We start from the raw sequence: 22,434 nt of genomic DNA, 5'->3' as shown, positions 1-22,434 counted from the left end.
CAGTGGTCAGTTTTATCTGATTTTAATTTAATGATGAGAAATAAAATAAGTGTTACCAATATTTGTGAGGATCAGAGTTGTATCGCTTCAAAATTGTTTACACCCAGGCGAACACTGTTGCATGCACATATATTATACCAGATCCATATTCATGCATCAAAATCCCGAGGTTTTCCTACATTAACTCAAAGAAAATCACGACAAGTTCACTGTTCTTTCAGTGAAAACCCATGAGTTAGTTTCAACACCGTGGGAAGACTTATTCACATGACATGCAAATTCTTCATTGGGTATTTGCCTTGAAAAACTAAACTCCGCCTTCTTTACTACAAACAAGCGTCTACGTTTAAAGCTAATAAGTCGTTTTAAGTACAAGTTAGTACAGCCTCGATGAACGATATACTCCAGCCTTTATTTTCAAACCCATAGTTCTATCCCTCTTAACAGCTTTGGGGGAAAAAAAAAAAAAAAACACTCCTCTTACCTTGACGTACGTCCTTTCCTTATTTGATTTGATATTTTTTCTCTCCTTCTCCTTCTTGAGGTGCTTCTTCCTCTCTAGCAGTTGATGGTGGCCTGTGTGCGCTGATGCTGCAGTGCGAGGGGAGGAAAAAAAACCCTCACACACACACGTACGTACATGCACACCCTCTCAGACTTGCTCGTTCTCTCCCTCCCTGCGTCTGATTCGCTGCTGGCTGGAGGTGACATCACCCTTTCTCTCCAGCTCCCTGCCTCTCCCTACCACCCTCCTTCTCCTCTCTGCTTTTGGACCATTCCTTTATTGTCTCCACTCTATCTTCATTGCCCTGCTCAATACTGGTCTGATCAGGTTGATGAAGAGGAAATCCAATCAAGCGGAGAAATGATGGTTTTGCAGCAGAAAAGCCTGAGCGCCATAAAGAGATGGGATTTGCTAATTACGCCAGAGCTGCACTGGAAAGGTTTAAATGTGTATCACTATCTCTTGTTGGTAGTGGAAAGGAGGACGATGAATTAGGCCTGGTGAGTGGAGAGAGGAGGAGGAGGAGAGAGATAGAGGCAAGAAACATTTTGACCCATGTAAGAAATAATCAGCTAATTTGGGGAAGAACTCAAAATGAAATATTTTGGCGCCTAGGAGTCGGTCAGATGATTAATGTTCAAGTGGAGTGGAATAAATCAATGCGAGGGGAGAGAAAAAAAAAAGCCCTTCCAGGCTATTTTATCATTTCACACAAGGCCTTCTTGCTGGAAATGCGTACACAAGACATGCAAACGTCCTTGATGATCAGATCTAGAGACCGAGCAGTGGCAGTTGAGGTCTACGCTAAAGGTCACGCTGCACGTCCGCGAATCACCATTTACAGAGATGATCTCTTTGCATCATCTCAAGATCATCTCTCGTGATCTCTGTTCAACCCTGAAGTCCATCGCTACCTCAAGGGGGTCGAGTCAGGCCAGAGCACCTGCTGCACGCACAAACAAACCATGACTGGAATTAGAAACCAACCCCAGCTTTGCGTTTGCCCAGTACGAGCTTAGGTAATGCTTTTGTGCTGCTCGATTCACATGCTGCACCTCGAGCCCTGTGAAGTGAAGTGGAACAACAAAAGCCTATGCAAAATCGCAGCTGATTTGAATAAACCATTTGCAAAGGTAACCATAGCTAACCTCAGACGATCAAAACCAAATAGTTCTATGGCGAAGATGAAAAGCTTGCAAAACAGCTTTTATTTAACATCACTTCGGTTTTGGAAGAGAGACAAAAGGAAGCAGATCAATAGTGCAAACGTGCAGAGAAAAATAACACTTAAAACCAAGTACTGTCCCATTTATAGTCAAATGGACTGGATTGCGTTTGAGTCCTTCAGCAAAGCAGCCATTTTTTTTTTTTTTACTTCCTTATTCATAAGAATCACAATGGTTTCCTGGCAAAATTCTAATGCTGATGGCCAGCGAGTTCTGCCAAATACGAGTACAATACACAGAATTCTTGAAAAGAAAATTCTGTGCTTCAGACACGACACACAGCTGAGCCAGAGAGCGAAATTACATTCTAACGGACAGCTTTTGCTTCATTCTACAGCAGTTATCAGCATTCAAAGGGCGCTTATATTTCCGATAGCACTGGGATATTTCAACGCTCATCTGTGTTTGCCACGTAAAATTCCACTTTCTAGTTCAAAACTGTTACCTACAGGTGGCACGGTGGTGTAAGGCACTGTTGACTCACAACAAGAAGGTTCTGGGTTCAAGCCCAGTGGCCAATGGGGCCTTTCTGTGTGGAGTTTGCATGTTCTCCAGATACAGGACATTTCATCCAAAGCCTTTTTCATACGCACTATTAATTATGTTTCAAGGCATTTCAAATCAATTTTTTTTTCGTTTCCGTTTCTAGTTGAGAGTACGTTGTACGCGTTCTGGCTGCCGCTTCTCACCAGAGCTTTTTTTATTTTATTTATTTTTTTCTGTGTGTTTTTGTAGTTTGATGTTTGAGTGTTTTTGTCCGCCGGTTGTGGTGTAGCTCCGGACCCAGTTTTGGGCGTCGGTTCCCTCCAGGCCTTGGTTCACCGTGGGCGATGCCTGCGCTCCCAGCTGTGGACTGCAGTGAGCTCGTTGCTCATTTTACATCGTGGTTGTCCAGCGCTCTGCGCTTTAACGCTTGGCGTGATGTTCCGAGCGATGTTGCTCGGTGGCGTCGCGGTGGCTGTGCAGGCGGTTTGGGACACACCAGCGCTCTGCGTGGCGGAGCTTCTCTGCTCGCTTTGTGGATCCACGGCGTGGTGTTCGAGCGATGTTGCTGGCGGCGGCGGTGCTGGAGATGTGGGACTTGTTTTCGTGCGCCTTTTGGTGGGACTGTGGCTGCTACACCACGGGAATTACATCCTGACCCCTACTTGGTGGACTTTTTACTTTATCTTTTTATTTATTTTTTTTTTCTTTCCTTGTCTATAATTGTAAAGCATCCTTGGGGTTTTTGAAAGGCGCTATATAAATTTAACTTATTATTATTATTATTATTATTATTATTTGTTTGCTCGAAAAAAGGAGGAATTCTCAATGGAATTTGACCAGAGCAGAATACATTTCTGCAGCGTGTAGTTTAACCACCTGCCACTCGCAAGTTGTGAAATCTAATGTAGAGTAAAGATCGCCCCAGACTCGCCTTTCTCGGCGAGCGTGTTCAAAACGATGGGTTCCGACCTAGTATTCATATAAAATCCAATAAATATTCGACAAAAACTCCTTCCTCATGCAGGACTCTCGGGCGCACTCCAGACTGCGCATGTGCCTTAAGACTGGCTATATGATTATTTTATTTTATTTATTTAGCATGACTAATCATCCTTTCTTGCAGCTGAATAGCGAAGGACGCAGTTCAACATGGCCGAGTCGAAGGCATACAAAAGCGCCACAGGCAACCGCCATACTCCTCATGTCTGACCAGGGAACACCGCCCAGATATTAACACCTATGGGTAATTTAGAGTATTCAATTAACCTAACCGCATGTCTTTTAACAGTGATGAATTAAACAGCTTCACTGGACTCAAAGCTGGGAGAGGAACCTGTAATGGTAAGGATATACTAGTGCATCTCAAAAAATTAGAATATTGTGAAAAAGTTCAATATTTTCCATCAGTTATTTAAGAAAGTGAAAATGTTATATATTATAGACTCATTACACATAGAAAAATGCTTGAAACATTTTAGTTTATTTTAATCAGTATGGCATACAGTACAAAAACATAAAAAAAATCTCGAAATATTAGAATATTTCATTTCGAGTTTGAGTAAAACAGTATGAACACAGTGTATCTCTCGGTCTAGTTCAGTACACACAACCACAATCATGGGGAAGACTGCTGACTTGACTGTTGTCCAGAAGATGATCACTGATGCCCTCCACAAGGAGGGTAAGCCACAAAAGGTCATTGCTGAAAAGGGTGGCTGGAAAAGGTGCACAAGCAACAGGGATGGCCGCAGTCTTGAGAGGATTGTCAAGAAAAGTTGATTCAAGAACTTGGGAGAGCTTCACAAGGAGTGGACTGAGGCTGGTGTCAGTGTATCAAGACCCATCGCGAACAGACATCTTCAAGAAAGGGGATACAACTTTCGCATTCCAAATATCAAGCTACTCCTGAGCCAGAGACAATGTCAGAAGTGTCTTATCTGGGCTAAGGAGAGAAAGAAATGGACTGTTGCTCAGTGGTCCAAAGTCCTCTTTTCAGATGAAAGTACATTTTGCATTTAATTTGGAAATGACGGTTCTAGAGTCTGGAGGAAGAGTGGAGAGGCACAGAATCCAAGGTGTTTGAAGCCCAGTGTGAAGTTTCCACAGTCTGTGATGATTTGGGGTGCCATGTCATCTGCTGGTGTTGGTCCACTGTATTTTATCAAGTCCAACGTCAACACAGCCATCTACCAGGAGATTTTAGAGCACTCCATGATTCCATCTGCTGACGAGCTTTTTGGAGATGCTGATTTCCTTTTCCAGCAGGACTTGGCACCCGCCCACAGTGCCAAAACTACTACCAAATGGTTTGCTGACCATGATATTACTGTGTTTGATTGGCCAGCCAACTTGCCTGACCTGAACCCCATCGAGAATCTATGGGGTATTGTCAAGAGGAAGATGAGAAACACCCGACCCAAAAATACAGATATGCTGAAGGCCACGATCAAAGCAACCTGGGCTTCAGTAACACCTCAGCAGTGCCACAGACTGATCACCTCCATGCCACACCGCATTGATACAGTAATTCATGGTAAAGGAGCCCCAACCAAGTACTGAGTGTATAAATGAATATACTTTTCAGAAGTTGGACATTTCTGTATTGTAAATCCTTTTTTTGATTGATCTTAGGGAATATTCTAATAATTTGAGATACTGGATTTCTGATTTTCATGAGCTATAAGCCATAATCATCAAAATTAAAACAAAAAAGGCTTTAAATATTTCACTTTACATGTAATGAATATAGAATATATGAAAGTTTACCTTTTTGAAGTAAATTATGAAAAAAAAGGAACTTTTTCATGGTATTCTAATTTTTTGAGATGCACCAGTACTTGTTTACACCTCTTACACTGCTCTTTTATGTCGAAGTGCTTGTACTATGGCACTTGTTTGCTGTACAAAAATTGTTCATTTCCATTTATTATGGGGAGACGCAGTAATAAATCTGCTTAATGCATGCCCTTGAATGAATTATGGTTTGTTTATATCACGATCTTGTCGCACATATTGTCACCACATATAAAACAAGGCTTGGGACGAAATGTCCTGATCCCTGTTCTCCTCGTGTCTGCGTGGGTTTCCTCCGGGTGCTCTGGTTTCCCCCACAGATCAAAAGACATGCGGTTAATATGGGACGGCCTTGGGCTGAAATACCCTTGAGCGAGGCACCGAACCCCCAACTGCTCCCTGAGTGCTGTAGCATAGCTGCCCACTGCTCTGGGTGTGTTCACTGCTTCAGATGGGTGAAATGCAGAGGATGAATTTCACTGTGTTCGAGTGTGTACGTGATAAAGGCTTCTTCTTCGACAGTAGCGTTAGCGATATTGGCAAACAGTGTTTACTTTTTTAAAAAAAAAATAACTTCTGAGAGTCTAAACCTTATAAAGTGAGTGTTTCTTTGGGATCTACTTTGGCTAGCAGAGCAAAAATAAACAGAACATTTGAACAGACAGACAGTATTATCTCCAAAATATCACTTATTCAGTATTAATTTCTTGTTCCATAGTGATACGGAATATCGACTCGGCTGTGAATAACTGCATCTATGGTGAATCAACTTTTCAAAGATTTTACACAATTATATTGTGGATTATAAAAGTTTTTTTTTTCCAGTTACAATGGAAACCAAAGGCACACTTGCAAGAAATTCTTATTTCTACATCAGAAACACATCATATATAACTTGAGTTTTGTGCACCTTTACATTCTTACACTTTATCAAATACGCTTTTGCTTGTAGGTGCTACATAATAGTCGTACCCGGAATGTACTAGTGCATCTCAAAAAATTAGAATACCATGAAAAAGTTCCTTTTTTTCATAATTTAATTCAAAAAGGTAAACTTTCATATATTCTATATTCATTACATGTAAAGTGAAATATTTAAAGCCTTTTGTTTTAATTTTGATGATTATGGCTTATAGCTCATGAAAATCAGAAATCCAGTATCTCAAATTATTAGAATATTCCCGAAGATCAATCAAAAAAAGGATTTACAATACAAAAATGTCCAACTTCTGAAAAGTATATTCATTTATACACTCAATACTTGGTTGGGGCTCCTTTACCATGAATTACTGTATCAATGCGGTGTGGCATGGAGGTGATCAGGCTGTGGCACTGCTGAGGTGTTATTGAAGCCCAGGTTGCTTTGATCGTGGCCTTCAGCGTATCTGTATTTTTGGGTCGGGTGTTTCTCATCTTCCTCTTGACAATACCCCATAGATTCTCGATGGGGTTCAGGTCAGGCAAGTTGGCTGGCCAATCAAACACAGTAATATCATGGTCAGCAAACCATTTGGTAGTAGTTTTGGCACTGTGGGTAGGTGCCAAGTCCTGCTGGAAAAGGAAATCAGCATCTCCAAAAAGCTCGTCAGCAGATGGAAGCATGGAGTGCTCCAAAATCTCCTGGTAGATGGCTGTGTTGACTTTGGACTTGATAAAATACAGTGGACCAACACCAGCAGATGACATGGCACCCCAAATCATCACAGACTGTGGAAACTTCACACTGGGCTTCAAACACCTTGGATTCTGTGCCTCTCCACTCTTCCTCCAGACTCTAGAACCGTCATTTCCAAATTAAATGCAAAATGTACTTTCATCTGAAAAGAGGACTTTGGACCACTGGAGCAACAATCCATTTCTTTCTCTCCTTAGTCGAGATAAGACACTTCTGACATTGTCTCTGGCTCAGGAGTAGCTTGATATTAGGAATGCGAAAGTTGTATCCCCTTTCTTGAAGATGTCTGTTCGTGATGGGTCTTGATACACTGACACCAGCCTCAGTCCACTCCTTGTGAAGCTCTCCCAAGTTCTTGAATCAACTTTTCTTGACAATCCTCTCAAGACTGCGGCCATCCCTGTTGCTTGTGCACCTTTTCCAGCCACCCTTTTCAGCAATGACCTTTTGTGGCTTACCCTCCTTGTGGAGGGCATCAGTGATCATCTTCTGGACAACAGTCAAGTCAGCAGTCTTCCCCATGATTGTGGTTGTGTGTACTGAACTAGACCGAGAGATACACCGTGTTCATACTGTTTTACTCAAACTCGAAATGAAATATTCTAATATTTTGAGATGGTTTTTTTTATGTTTTTGTACTGTATGCTATACTGATTAAAATTAAAATAGAAAAATGCTTGAAACATTTTAGTTCGTGTGTAATGAGTCTATAATATATAACTTTCACTTTCTTAAATAACTGATGGAAAATATTGAACTTTTCACAATAATCTCATTTTTTGAGATGCACTAGTACTTGTTGCATGCTTTTCATTTCTTTATTTGAGCATTCACACTGCAAAAAAAAAAAATATCTTAAGCAAGTGAAAATAGTTGAAACGATCTAGCATTTCCTATATTAGAAGAATAAAAGACACCAATCCTGATATTAAACCTAGTTCTAGATTGCAACCAATTTACTCCAAGATGTCTTATCAAATAAAATATCCATGCAGCAAGATTTCACTAGTATTAAGGAACTGTCTCCTCAAATTCAGCCTTCAATTTTTTGCAGTACACTTTCTTTTCCTGATTCCTTTCTCTCTTTGCATCCTCAGACATCTCAGACATCTCCTCAGTCTGAGGACATGAGCATATACAGTGCCCTTCACAATAATCCACCCGTAAAGATTAATCATTAAAAAAAATGGGTTAGAAAAAAAAAAATCCACCTTTTGGTGAAGTCGCTTCATTTCACACTGAAAAAATGAGAAAAATCCAACCTTGAATTGATCAATTTATTCATAGACAGACAAATCCCTCATCAAGAAATATATATATATATATATATATATATATATATATATATATATATATATATATATCTTGAAAAAAAAAAAATTTTTTGGGCTTTTTTCACCTTTATTGGATAGGACAGTGTAGAGACAGGAAATGAGTGGGAGAGAGAGACGGGGAGGGATCGGGAAATGACCTCGGGGCGGAATCGAACCCGGGTCCCTGGATTTATGGTATGGTGCCTTAGCCACGACGCCCCCAAGAAATATTTTCAACAAAAACACGTTCCACTATTATTGGCACCCTTGTATTTAATCCTTTGCACATTTTTGCTCCATCAGACCACAGAACACGGTTCCAGCCCAAGTTGTCGTAGCGTTTCACAAACTTCAGGCGCTTATATTAATCATTAACTAACAGAAAAGGGATTTTTTTTCCTCCCTTGTCCCATCTTCCAAATAATCTGTTGGCATGGAGGTGGAATTTGATGGTGGTTTTGGAGACTTGGAAACCAAGATTTTACTTTTTCTTGTAATTCACCAACAGTGATCCTTGGGTTTTTTGTTGCCTCTCTTACCCTCCTCATTGTACGTCGGGGCAAAATAAACTGGAGTCTTCTTCCAGGCCAGTTTGTAACAGTTCCAACTGGTGTACACTTTTTTTTTTTTTTTAAATTGTCCGAACACTAAAAATAGACATTTTCAGGCCAGTAGCTTTGTTTTTGTTTTTTTAAACAACCGTTCCCTGACTTATGAAGGTCAACACACTTCTCGCTCATTTGGTTTGTGTTCTCTTATCTTTCTTATGTTGATGTTGAGAAAGTTTGGCCTCTGTGTCCCCTCATTTGTGCCCCAGTTCATCAGGAAGTTATACATTACAGCTTGAAAGTTCCTACACGCTCCAATCAACTCAAAAACGTCCAATTTGAATAGGAAGCATGATCCAGTTACATTGTGATGACTATAATTTCCAGGAGTGACAATAGTGGCAGATGTGCGTCAAAAATTATTCCTTGATGAGAGATTTGTTTCTCTCTGAATACATTTTTCAATTAAAAGGTTGGATTTCTCCCCCCCCCCCAAAAAAAAAACCCCAAACCTTTTTACTAATCTTTACAAGGGGTGCCAGTAATCATGGAAGGCCGTGTAAGTACTGCTGACAATCAGAAGAATTCGTTAGAGAGGAAGCTAAAAAAAAAAAATTAAGCTGAATAAAATATAAAACACAATTTATAACTACATGATTAACAAGATCAACTGTGAGCTACTGCTCGCTTGTGTACCTGTATATCCTCGCTCTCACTTATGACAACGCAAGTGATTGAAGGAACAGGACACTTATTATGAATCCAGCAGCTGCGATTTGTAGTTGCTGAGAAAAATGTTATGAAAATTTTGTAAATCCATGCTATATGTTTCGTAAATACGGTACATTCAGTCGGTAAACAGGAAGTCGACGTGCGACAGAACTGAAAACGCTATACACGGTATAGAATCCCGAGCTGAAGTTTGGTACCAAGTGGCTAGGATTTGTGGTTGCTGAGGAAAAGGGTGTTTCAGATGGATGGATAGAGGTAAACCAGTATACCCCTCCTCCTTCAGAGCAGGGTTTATATACACTACCGTTCAAAAGTTTGGGGTCACCCAGACAATTTTGTGTCTTCCATGAAAAGTCACACTTTTATTTACCACCATAAGTTGTAAAATGAATAGAAAATATAGTCGAGACATTTTTCTGGCCATTTTGAGCATTTAATCGACCCCACAAATGTGATGCTCCAGAAACTCAGGCTACATCCACACAACAACGGCAACAAGATGTTATTTAAAAATATATCGCGTCCAAATGGGCAACGATCAGTAAAATATCAGGTCCATATGGCAACGCAACGCTTGCTGAAAACGATGCAATACACATGCCACACCTCTAGGGGCGCTGTAAGACGGTCCCTTCGGAGACACCAGAACAATAGAAGTAGTAAGGACACATGCGCATAAACTATTATGCGCGAGACTTCATATTAGCCACAAAGTCAGGAAAATCTGTTCGTAAAATTACATTATAATGACCAAATACAATGAAAAGTATTTTTCCAGTCTCACCTGTGAAAGGTAATCCCATGTGATCTCGTTTGGACGGCAAACCTGTTGGTACAGTTAAACGCAGCTAATCTTTATTCTCCGCTTTGACCTATCCAATATGGCGGCGAGGATGACGTATGATTCTACGCGGAAGGCGGCGTCTTTAATGGTCTGGAATAAATTGAATGATACACGTTGATGGATTAATTTGTTGTTTCTCACCTGTGAAAGGTAATCCCATGTGATCTCGTTTGGCCGGTAAACCTGTTAGTACAGTTAAAGGCAGCGCATGAATCTTTATTCTCCGCTTTGCCCCATCCAATATGGCGGCGAGGATGACGTATGATTCTACGCGGAAGGCGGCGTCTTTAGTGGTCCGGAATAAATTGAATGCTACACGTTGATGGATTAATTTGCTCTTCTACGCCCTTTTTGAGGAATGTATTGTAGGACTAAAACCAACATCTGAAGAGGTGAGATCGCTCCTTTTTTTTCCCTATTTTTGCTGGCGGGATTGACTCTGCCCTAAGGGCAGAGTCTCTCTTTCTCTCTCTCTCTCACTTGGCACCATTACACAATAAATACTCACAGTGAAAATATTTTGTAAGCGCGTTTCATGAACCAAGTTATAGGATTTGTTGACAACTCGCATCGCATCGCAATGAGAAGATCATTGGCACTACTGGTGTTAAGAATCAGACCATTTCATAAATGAATATTTTGCTGTAGAGCTGCAGTGTTTGTACAATTGCATGTTTTTGCTTCACTATTACTGTCACTATTCTGCTTCTTGCATTACTACTGTGAACTAACACTGAACATAATAATAATAATAATAATAATAATAATAATATCCAAGCTCGTGTTTCACTCTCACTAGTGCTCTGTAAGGCTTTTTCCTGGTGATATTCGTTACACTTCTACCCGGCGTGAAGCACTCACAGTCATGTGGTTGTGACGTCATTGTAAACAAATCCGTTCTACTCATCCAGACGACTTCACAACGGCAACGTTGTCAGATCTCTCCACTCTGGAACCCGTTCTCAAAAAGATTGCGTTTTGGGCACCCAAAACGCCAGTGCCATGTGGACGCCAGGCCTAAACGATAAGCAATTGTATCGGAGTCATCTGAATCCGTTGCCGTGTGGACAGGGCCTCAATCTGCTCAAAGGAAGGTCAGTTTTATAGCTTCTCTAAAGAGCTCAACTGTTTTCAGCTGTGCTAACATGATTGTACAAGGGTTTTCTAATCATCCATTAGCCTTCTGAGGCAATGAGCAAACACATTGTACCATTAGAACACTGGAGTGAGAGTTGCTGGAAATGGGCCTCTATACACCTATGGAGATATTGCACCAAAAACCAGACATTTGCAGCTAGAATAGTCATTTAGCACATTAGCAATGTATAGAGTGGATTTCTGATTAGTTTAAAGTGATCTTCATTGAAAAGAACAGTGCTTTTCTTTCAAAAATAAGGACATTTCAAAGTGACCCCAAACTTTTGAACGGTAGTGTATTAAAAAAAAAAAAATTCCTCCAACTTCCTTCCAGAAGTGATTGTATTTATCTTCCTAAAATCAAGGAAGATGTTTGCTGTGTATTAAAACTAGGACATCTCCCTCTAGAGCAGTGGTTTTCAAACACTTCTGGCAGATCTCATGTAAACATTAGATAACAATCCCCTGCAACCATGTGAACTCAGTAACTTCTAGAAAACTCAAGTCCAATGTCTTTCCCAATGCTTTCTACTGCAAGTCACTGATACACCGTGAAATCACTGCCAAGATCAGTGATGGAACGAGACCCGAGGCTTTTCTCAGTTGCCATCATGATCCATCAATATCACACCAGGCTAACACTCTGACTGACCATATGACCTTGTTTCTACTTTACTTTTAAATTAGCATCCTGAGAACAGCAGCATAAAAGATCACCATGCACCAGACCCAGCAGTGTCTTACGGTTGTCTAAACGAGCCTCATAGAGAAAGAAAAAAAAAAAAAAAAAAACCAGCAGCTAAGCTCTGGCTTTGGTTTTATTCAGGGTTTCTCTGTCTCTCACACACAGACCTGATCAGATTTTGTTCTGTCTGCAGCAGAGGAGAGTCTTCATTATCCGAAGTAGGACAGCGTGTGATGTTAGGGTCTCTTGAGGCTTCACATTATTGTGTGCCAGCACAGGAAACGAGCACTGCAAAGTGAAAAAGCAGAAGCGAGAACACAGACAGAAAAGAGACAAAGAAAGAACAGCAGGAATGATTTATAGTGCCCTTGCTAGGCTTTGATCCATCTACATGCCAAGCTAATTTATTAGTTTTTGACGTCATTAAGACTCCCAGCGATGATGTGAAGGAAGATCTCAGAGCTCACGATATCGCTGATTAATGTCCATGTGCTGAGCACATACGAGTCCATCAGTTACAGAATCAAATTATTTCAGAGATTTAAAATGGACTTGTGCCACAATTCAGACTATTAACGCAGCATATCTTCTCCAAATGATCTGTTCTTCTGACTTGTGATGCAGCTGGAGACGGCACTGCTTGCAATCTGTGGTGATAATCTAGCCGTACATCTTAACACACTTTTCTGAGAGGTGCCATTTTGTACGTGAACTTCATTATTACTCACAGTGACCAATCTGAATAGGTCTGAAGTAATAAAAATATGAAAGTAATAATAAAAACACCCTTCAAGCATGATCTGTTCATTAAACTTTCTCTCTAAACTACCAAATGATTTCAATTGCTCTGCCTTGTGAATTTTAAAGTAGTGAAAATGCATCAGGCATTCATAATCAGTTAAGTGCTGCATCCACATTTCCCTCTGGAGGTATTGGTAGTGGTTGATTCATTTAGACATTGTGAGAACATTCATGTGGAGCACCAGACTGTCAATTGAACAGAATGTGGTTTGGTAACATGTCTTCGCGCATATACATTTTCCCAGTTAATTACAGTAATTACTTCTACCAAGGCTGTACGTGTTTGTCTGTCTGTAAACAGAACTGTGGAAAACTTACTGACCCAATATTCACGAAACTTGGTGGAAGCGTCTAGCATAGACCAAGGAAGAACCGATCAAATTTTGGAGCAGATCCACAAATTTATTTTCCACTTTCGCCAACATTTGAGACGCATGGCATTTTGCCTTTACAGGGGTCTGGACTCAAAAATGCCAGGCATGCAGTATGATGTCCAATAGAAATCCAGTAGATGGCATTAAAAGTTCAATAGTGCCAAAAACATAGCCAATGTAAGAATACAACTCCATATCCCAATCCACGTTTACAGGTACAAGTAACCCTCTGGGATACACATGTAAGCATATGCGTCTAATAGTTTTTTTTTTTTGGAATAGATCCAAAAGTATAAAAGTCGTTGCAGATGCAGATTTGCACATCATAGAAGTCGACTCGTCTTCATTCGTCTCAGAGTTCTGGACTCAGTGCCCGTATAGCTAGGCATTTTTAAGTTTACTTACCAGCATGCTAGTTTGGGGGTTAACCTGTATATTGGAATTGGCTGACTGCAAGCTAAAAGCTCACCCAATGCCTACAAGTACAGGACCATTTCCTGAAGTCTGTATGTTCACTAAGGCTACATCCACACAACAACGGCAACGAGATTTTATTTAAAAAAATATCGCGTCCACATGGGCAACGGATCAGTAAAATATCAGGTACATATGGCAACGCAACACTTTCTGAAAATGATGCAATACACATGCCACACCTCTACGTGCGCTGTAAGACGGTCCCATCGGAGACACCAGAACAATAGAAGTAGGATGCATGCGCATAAACCCCTTCTTCTACCCGGCGTGAAGCACTCACAGGAACAAGCACACAACAACAACAACAAGATGGCGGCTGCGACTACGCGAGGAAATCGTGCCTTCTGTGTGTACAAATTAGTTTTATTAGTGTGCATAGTTTTATATAACTTAATTTTCTTATTGTGTGTGAACATTTTGAAAAGCATTTTTATAATAATTTATATAACTTTTTATATTGTGTGTGAACATTTTGAAAAGCAGTCTTATCCAATAAAAAAAAGAAATTCAAGAAATGGTTCAGTTACTTGTTTATTTAAAAGAAAAGCTGTATACAAAAGTGAATGCAATGCAGTGGTTCATACAAAACAGCGAGAGTGCTGCTTGTTCTAGTCATGTGGTTGTGACGTCATCGTAAACAAATCCGTTCTTCTCATCCAGACGACTTCGCAACGGCGCCGTTGCCAGATTTTTCCACTCTGGAACCCGTTCGCAAAAAATATTGTTTTGGGGCACCCAAAATGCCGGTGCCGTGTGGACGCCAGGCCGAAACGATAAACAATTTTATCAGATTCACCTGAATCCGTTGCCGTGTGGACAGGGCCTAAAAGTGGCACTTTCGGCACTCCATGAAATAGTCAACTGTCACAGCACATCATAAATATCTCCATGAAACCAATTAAAAATGAAAGCCATTAGTCTAATGAACCCGTTTTGCAGTAATGCTGTACGAGCCTCAATTCCCCTCGTTGGGAAAGTTAATGCTCCTGATTTATACTCAGTGGAGCATCAACACCAGTTTTATACCAAGCTTTATAGGCCTTTCTCAGAAACATCTTCATTAAATCAATGAGTTTATACTTCATTTTCCACCTACACAATCCCCCCCTTTCTCTCGCGCTCTCTCCTTCACACTCCATCTTTCCATCAGTAATACAACTCCCCAACAAATTGGATCCATTTGCATTATTTATAATAGTCAATAATTATTGAGCAGTCTTAGCAGGCGATCACTTGAATCTGCATTATTTAGATGAGGAAGGAGCATTAAAGTTAACAGTGCTTATATAACTTCAAATGGACTCGTACATTCAGTGAAAATTATCCAACACACTTTCAGGACAAATACTTTGACATGTATTGAAGTAATAAGATAATGCAATACAAAAGCTCAGAAGCTCGCCCCCTGCTGGTGTCGTGTGTTCAGTGCAGTCTAGGATTCCTCTGTCAGGGCGTTTCATATTTCTCCTGGCTCAGCATGCATTTTAAATGCAGCAGATTTAAATTCTACAGGTTTGATGTAAAGCATCCAACACCACGCTTCCTAACAGAAATAATGTACGAATAAAAATGCAAATCCTCAACAACCTAGTGCAGGTACTGTGTGAGCAGCGTGTGCAGGACCTTTGAAAAACTTGCCATGGACTGGAGCCGAGCTTTGACTAATGATTTCAACTTGAAGGATAATTTCATCTTTACAGATGTTTATACTGGAATATTTGCGATGACGTTTAGGTGAGTTTCCCAGACCATTTTCTTGTGACATTCATGAATGAAAAATCCAATATAGAAGTTGCAGACAGAGCAAACATTGGACACAAAGAACCAGAATGCGAGGTACAGTGAGAGTAAAAAGTATTTGATCCCTTGCTGATTTTGTTGGTGTGCCCACTAATAAAAACATGATCATTCTATACTTTTAATGGTAGATGTATTCTAACATGGAGAGAAAGAATATCAAAACGAAAATCCAGAAAATAACTTTAAAGAATATATTTTGATTTGTATTTCATCCCTCTAGCCAAAAGCACTTAATACTTGGTGGCAAAGCCTTTGTTTGCAAGCACAGCGGACAGACGTTTGTTGTAGTTAACCACAAGGTTGGCACACACATCAGGGGGAATTTTGGCCCACTCTTCTTTGCAGATCCTCTCTAAATCATTAAGGTTGGTGGGCTGTCGCTTGGCAACTCGGACCTTCAGCTCCCTCCATAGATTTTCGATTGGATTGAGGTCCGGAGACTGGCTGGGCCACTCCATGACCTTAATGTGGTTCTTCTTGAGCCACTCCTTTGTTGCCTTTGCTGTATACTTCGGGTCGTTGTCATGTTGGAAGACCCAACCACGGCCCATTTTCAACTTCCTGGCAGAGGGGAGGAGGTTGTCCCTCAGGACTGCACGGTACATGGCTCCATCCATCTTCCCACTGATGCGGTGAAGTAGCCCTGTGCCCTTGGCAGAGAAACACCCCCAAAACATAATGCTTCCACCTCCATGCTTGACGGTGGGCACAGTGTTCCTGTGGTCATAGGCAGCATTTTTCTTCCTCCACACATGACGAGTAGAGTTTAGGCCAAATAGTTCAATTTTGGTCTCATCTGACCACAGAACCTTCTCCCAATCACTTTGTACATCTTTGAGGTGACCATTGGCATACTTTAGGCGGGCCTCCACATGTGCCTTCTTAAGCAGGGTACCTTTCGGGCACTGCAGGATTTTAATCCATTGCGGCGCAAAGTGCTGCCAATTGTTTTCCTGGTGACTGTGGTCCCAGCTGCCTTGAGGTCATTCCCGCTGTGCAACTCCCGCTGTGTGGTTGCAGGCCGATTTCTCACAGTTCTCGTGATCATTGCCACCCCACGAGGTGAAATCTTCTGTGGAGCACCAGACCGAGGTCTATTGATGGTCATGTTATACTTCTTAAATTTTCTCACAGTTGCACCAATGGTTGTTACTTTAATACCCAGCATCTTGCTAATGTTTTTGTAGCCCATTCCAGATTTGTGCAGGTCAACAATCCTGTCTCCGAGGTCCTGAGAGAGTTCTTTGGTCTTACCCATGTTGGAGAGTTTGGAATCTGTCCGATTCTGTGAACAGGTGTCTTTCATACAGGTGATTAGTTAGAACAGGTGTCTTCAATTCAGGTAACAAGTTGATTGGGAGTGTCTAACTGGTCTGTGAAAGCCAGAACTCCTAATGCATACTAGGGGATCAAATACTTATTTCCGTCAGTGAAATACAAATCAATTAATATATATTCTCTAAAGTTATTTTCTGGATTTTCTTTTTGATATTCTGTCTCTCCATGTTAGAATACATTTACCATTAAAAGTATAGAATGATCATGTCTTTATTAGTGGGCAAACCAACAAATACTTTTTACTCTCACTGTAGCTATATCCTGCAGATGCAGGGAGATTTTATACATCACGTCACAACCCACAAGCCTCTCATCACACCTCTCGACCAATCAGGGTTCAGTCAACACAGCATTGCAGATTTGCATAGAGTTTTTTGTTCGTGGAAGGACTGCACTCGAGCACAAAGATGTGCAGGGATGTGAGTGACAAATTTAAAAAAAAGAGGAAAATTTTTAGGCTCAACAGACGACCCCGAAGTTGTCGTGGGGAGGGTATGGGAGGGTGCGCCCTCCCATTGGTGGGGGTCTGGGGGGTCTCCCCCACGAAAATTTTCGTAAAAAGGACTTAAAATGGTGACATTTTAAGCACATAAAATGTAAAATTTCTAAATTAGCACATTTCAGTTTAAAAAATGTTTTGGTCAAATTTCATGGTGCTTTAGTGATACATGTTTCAGAACTTTACAAAAAAATTTTGAAAATGAGAAAAAAGTGTCATGTTTCAGGTTTGGGGTGCCGTGTCTGGCCTTAAGTCTGAAAAATGTTACCATTGATACCAAACTACCACCACTACAAATGTCATGTTAGGCCATATGAAAATAATTTCTTGTTTCTCATCACTATTTTTCCTCAAAATGGGTAGGACGGGCTTATTTTATTTTGTTTTATTTTTCTGCTATGTGGGGGATAAAACACGAAAAATTGGAATGGTTGGAGCAGACTCTGGTTTCAGAGGCATGACGCTAAATTACCAGTGTAAAAAAAAAAAAAAAATGTTTATGGTGGGTCAATTTTTTTTGGTTCGGGCTGTAATGATTATGAGGAACAAGAATATAATTTTATGTGGCCTTACATAACTAGCAATAAAATTTAAACCCTGCCACCAGTTCATAGTACATGTACTTACTCTCTTCAATCAGACCTAACACCTGAAAAATTAATGGCTAAATAAAATTCCACACTTTCTGTGAAGTTTATACTTGCAATATAATTTCAGATTAAACCTAATCATTGTTCAAATGTATCTGTAAATATTAAATGTGCTAGTGATAAATTAGATTGGAATTATCACATTATTTTCAGAGAACTAAAAATTTCATTCAAAAAGTAACAGTGAAGGTAATGTTTTTAATACGTAGGATAAAACATTATTATTATTATTATTGATGCCTTCCTGGCAATGCATAGTTAGTCTTCTGAATCTCAACTCGACTCCTGTGTTTTTCGCTTTTCACGTGTCCACTGAGAGTCACAAATCCATGCCGTCCGTAGTTCAGTTCACAGCAACACAATTTGCAATGTGCGATTCCTTTCTTGTTGAGTTTTTCAAAAACCAAACTAAAAACACTTCCATCGGGAGCTTTGCGCTCTAACCAGTCCCAACGCCACTTATTTTCAATGCCAGAATCTATTTTCGTGACATCGGACTTCACAGACAACGCCGCCATTTTCATTCATACTCGTAGCAGTGCATGTACAATAGCGACTCCTCTCCACACAGCGATAATGATCAGATCGCTGTAAGGAGCTTTCGTCACTTCCGCTTAGTAAAATCCGGAAAAGTTTCGCGCCAGACTTTACCGAATATTTTTTTTTTTTTAATTTTAGAAAACGCGGAAAACGATTTTTTACGCGGAAAGGCAATTTGAAAAACGCGGATTTCCGCGGAAATGCGGAGATTTCACATCCGTGGATGTGTTGATGCAACCAGGCTTTACCTTGAGACTTGGCTCTGCTAACTTAATCGACAAGATTTGACGGTGTTATTTGCATGAAAGTTGAAGTTTTGGAAGCAGATCTGTTTGAGCAGAGCGTACAGATGAGGAGCTGACCTTGCTGGACAGACCGAATAAAGCACTGCTGCATCTCACTCTTTTTAAATTGGAGACGAAGCAGGTAAAAAAAAAAGAACAAAGGTAATGTGGGAAATATACAGTACCAGTCAAAAGTTGAGACAACTTCGAACTCAGTGTGTCATGAGTTTTATTCATTAAAAGGCACTTCATGTCCTAAAGTAATGATGGACGCTGTCTCTCTTTAGTTGAGCGGTTCTTGACGTAATACTGTATGGATTACTGCAGTTGTGGAACGGGGCTGTTTACCGTAATTTGTGCTAGCACAAATTGTTACTCTCACTCAGGATCTTTCTACTGTATTATTCTTATTATCCTAACATTTTTAAAATGATGCAATTTCTCCCTCAGTTTTCAAACAATCACCAAAATTCACATGATCACCTCTGGACTGAATTGCGTTGCTATAACTTTTGATGCTGAGCCGAAATGATCCATGAAAAATGGGCTTTTTTCAAATCACTTAAACTCTCTTTAATTTAAAAAGAAACTAGATAGAACTCTACACCAATGGCGTCGATAGGGACGCCTCCGCCTGGTAGACCACACGCCTTATTAAGTTGTGATTTGGGGATGGACATTTGACCTCACAGTAACCTTGACCTGGTGGAAGTACTTGTATCAGCCTTGGCGATACAAGGTTTTCGGACAGACATTTGACCTCACAGTGACCTTGACCCTAGACCTTTTGATCTCAGAATCTAATCAGTTCATGTTTGTCCCAAAGCGCACAAATGGTGAAAGTTTGGTGAAATTCCTTTCATTAGCGTTTGCGATATCACGTTCACAAGGTTTCGGGACGGACAGACGGACAAGGGACAACCCAAAAACATAATGCCTCCTGCACCTTACGGTAGCAGAGGCATAAAAAGAAGAAAATTGACAGACTTCATCTCATCTCATTATCTCTAGCCGCTTTATCCTTCTACAGGGTCGCAGGCAAGCTGGAGCCTATCCCAGCTGACTACGGGCGAAAGGCGGGGTACACCCTGGACAAGTCGCCAGGTCATCACAGGGCTGACACATAGACACAGACAACCATTCACACTCACATTCACACCTACGCTCAATTTAGAGTCACCAGTTAACCTAACCTGCATGTCTTTGGACTGTGGGGGAAACCAGAGCACCTGGAGGAAACCCACGCGGACACGGGGAGAACATGCAAACTCCACACAGAAAGGCCCTCGCCGGCCCCGGGGCTCGAACCCAGGACCTTCTTGCTGTGAGGTGACAGCGCTAACCACTACACCACCGTGCCGCCCATTGACAGACTTTATTTATTTAATTTTTTTTGTTCAGGGCGGCAGGGTGCAACTTTTCCTTGACCTTCAATTGACAAAGGTCAGCTAGCGGAAATTACTGACTTCAGTCACAGTCTCGAGTATTATTTGCCATTTGATTTCAAAAACACATTAAAGGCATACCTGCTAACTGAAAAGCATTCCAGGAGACGACCTCATGAAGCTGGTTGAGATAAAATACGAAACTTATTTTCCTTTTAACCACAATTCCATGCATTATTTCATAATTTTGATGTCTTCAGTATTGTTCTACAGTGTGGAAAATGATCAAAATACGAAAAAAAAAAAAAAAAGTCTATGAAGGAGTAGGTGTCCCCAAACTTTTGACTGGTACCACTGATGGGTGGTCGTCATGAAGTGTTTAAAAGTGGTCTCAAATGTTTCCATAGCTGTAGATACTTGAAGTGGATTTTTCCTTTAAATGGAAAGTGTGAGCTCCACTGTTGAAGGTATGCATGTATCAGATTGCCTTTCAGGAGAACGGAGGCAGAACTGAGCAGGTCGTTCTCAGTGGGGTTGGAGCTCATTTACAGTGCAGGGAAAATGGAAACGCAAGTCTGAAAGCTTGTAAGCCTGATGGATGATAGCCAGTTCCATTTCAGGGCAAGACTACAAGTTTAAATGTTACTAAAATATCTTAAATGATAATCCTTTATTCCCGTAATCATTTATTGTTTAATTCTTATTATTTTCTTTTAATTCTATTAATTAATTATTTTAGAATAAAGATAAAATTATTTTATGTAATTTTATTTCTCTATTGTTTACTGTTTTTGTTTTTACTTCTGTAAAGCACATTGAACTGCCATTGTGTATGAAATGTGCTATACAAATAAACTTGCCTTGCCCGTATCTTTGAGATAATACGCAATAGACCAAGTTTAAAAACTAGAAACTGCACCTTTAAAAAAAAAAAAAAAAAGAGAAAAACATTTTCATTTTCTTTACCTGCATAAGAAAAGGCAAGTGGTTCTGATTAAACACAGTGGGAGAGGTTTAAAGTAAGGTTGGGCGGTATCCAAATTTTGATACCTTTAAACTGTCTGTGTTTTCCCGGGGTATACGGTATTACCGAGAAAAAAATAATATTTTGTTTCGGCCTACTGTGTAACGTGCGCCTATACCGGCGGACCTTGTCCAGACCTGCGCCTATGCCTCAAATGTACTATTTAAAAGCAGCAAAGCGAATTTTGTGCATTGATGAATGGATTAAGAGATATTTCAAAGCATCACGCAACTCTTCCTTCATCTTGAAAATAGCATTCAACTGTCGTTTACACATGTCTGCGTTGAAACGCCATTTGCAGCACTATTTCACCTGCTCCATCAAAAAAAGTACACGATGAGCAGGATCATACCCTTTCAAGCATGGGAAATAAAAAAAAAGAAAAAGAATCAACCAAGTCCGTTTAGACTGCGCGATAAACCATATTCTTCAGCGCAAATGAGGCGAACCTATGCGTGATAGCTGCACAAGGCAAAATCATATGCGCCCACGTCATGCCATGGCGGGGAAATTAATAATCAAATGGCCTTACCTTGCTTAAAACGTTGTCTTGATCACACAACTCCTTACAATTATTCCACTTAAATCCATACGGTTTAACACACCCAACAAAGATAGCAAGCGCATTAATTCCCACCAGAAACCTAACAGTTTACGCTACGATGTTTTCTTCAGTAGATGACATTTCAAACGTTTATTACCCGCATCCCAAATGTCATACGTTATATTATTTTACCTTGTTGTTACTCATGTAACCTGCTCAAAACACAACTCATTGGAGAGATCTCGTGGAAGTGGAGTACCCCAGGCTATGGTGTGCCTTAGAATATTAGATTTTTCGTTTGGTTTGAAACCAAAATACTGCCACACTGCTGATGTTGTATTTTTTTTTTCCACTAACTCGTTATCTTGACTTGCCATCTTTCAACCGCGGTCTCAGTCTCTCTCTCTCTCTCTCTTTTTTTTTAGATAAGAGACAGGAAATGAGCGGGGGAGAGAGAGAGACGGGAAATAACCTCGGGTCGGAATCGAACCCGGGTCCCCGGATTTATGGTACGGTGCCTTAGCCATCTGAGCCATGACACCCCTGGGCTCAGTCTCTTGCGAAGCTTTCTGTCAGACTCCAAATGTCACGCAGGGTTGCCATGGTAACGACATAAACAACCCTGCACGCGATGAGAACTTCTTTAGGAAATTGATAGAATTAGTGAAAATACGATCACACAGTTATTCGGGATGATCTTCAATTTATTATTTTATATTATGACCTCATGTACTCCATATTTATTTAGATATTATATATATTTTTTAAAATGAC

General features: G+C 40.5%; 1 protein-coding gene across 4 annotated transcripts in view; it reads right to left on the bottom strand.

Annotated features, from left to right (window-relative positions):
- The window catches only part of l1cama (L1 cell adhesion molecule, paralog a), a 169,354-nt gene extending 147,404 nt beyond the window's left edge, over nucleotides 1-21,950 (bottom strand). Inside the window, exons 1-2 of one of the 4 annotated variants that reach the window (XM_060938502.1) lie at nucleotides 12,112-12,178; nucleotides 485-591 (exon numbers count right to left, since the gene is read on the bottom strand). The gene's annotated coding sequence lies outside the window, so the exon portion shown is untranslated. Of the gene's footprint in view, nucleotides 1-484; nucleotides 634-12,111; nucleotides 12,179-21,852 lie in introns of those variants that run through there. The other 3 variants (XM_060938503.1, XM_060938504.1, XM_060938506.1) reach the window with 3 other exon arrangements.
- Between the last annotated feature and the right edge of the window lie 484 nt (nucleotides 21,951-22,434).

Source organism: Neoarius graeffei, chromosome 13 (assembly GCF_027579695.1).
Source record: "Neoarius graeffei isolate fNeoGra1 chromosome 13, fNeoGra1.pri, whole genome shotgun sequence".
In the NCBI taxonomy this organism is placed as follows: Eukaryota; Metazoa; Chordata; class Actinopteri; order Siluriformes; family Ariidae; genus Neoarius; species Neoarius graeffei.
The sequence above is the reverse complement of the archived record's forward strand: the minus strand, read 5'-3'. Positions and strand labels throughout refer to the sequence as shown.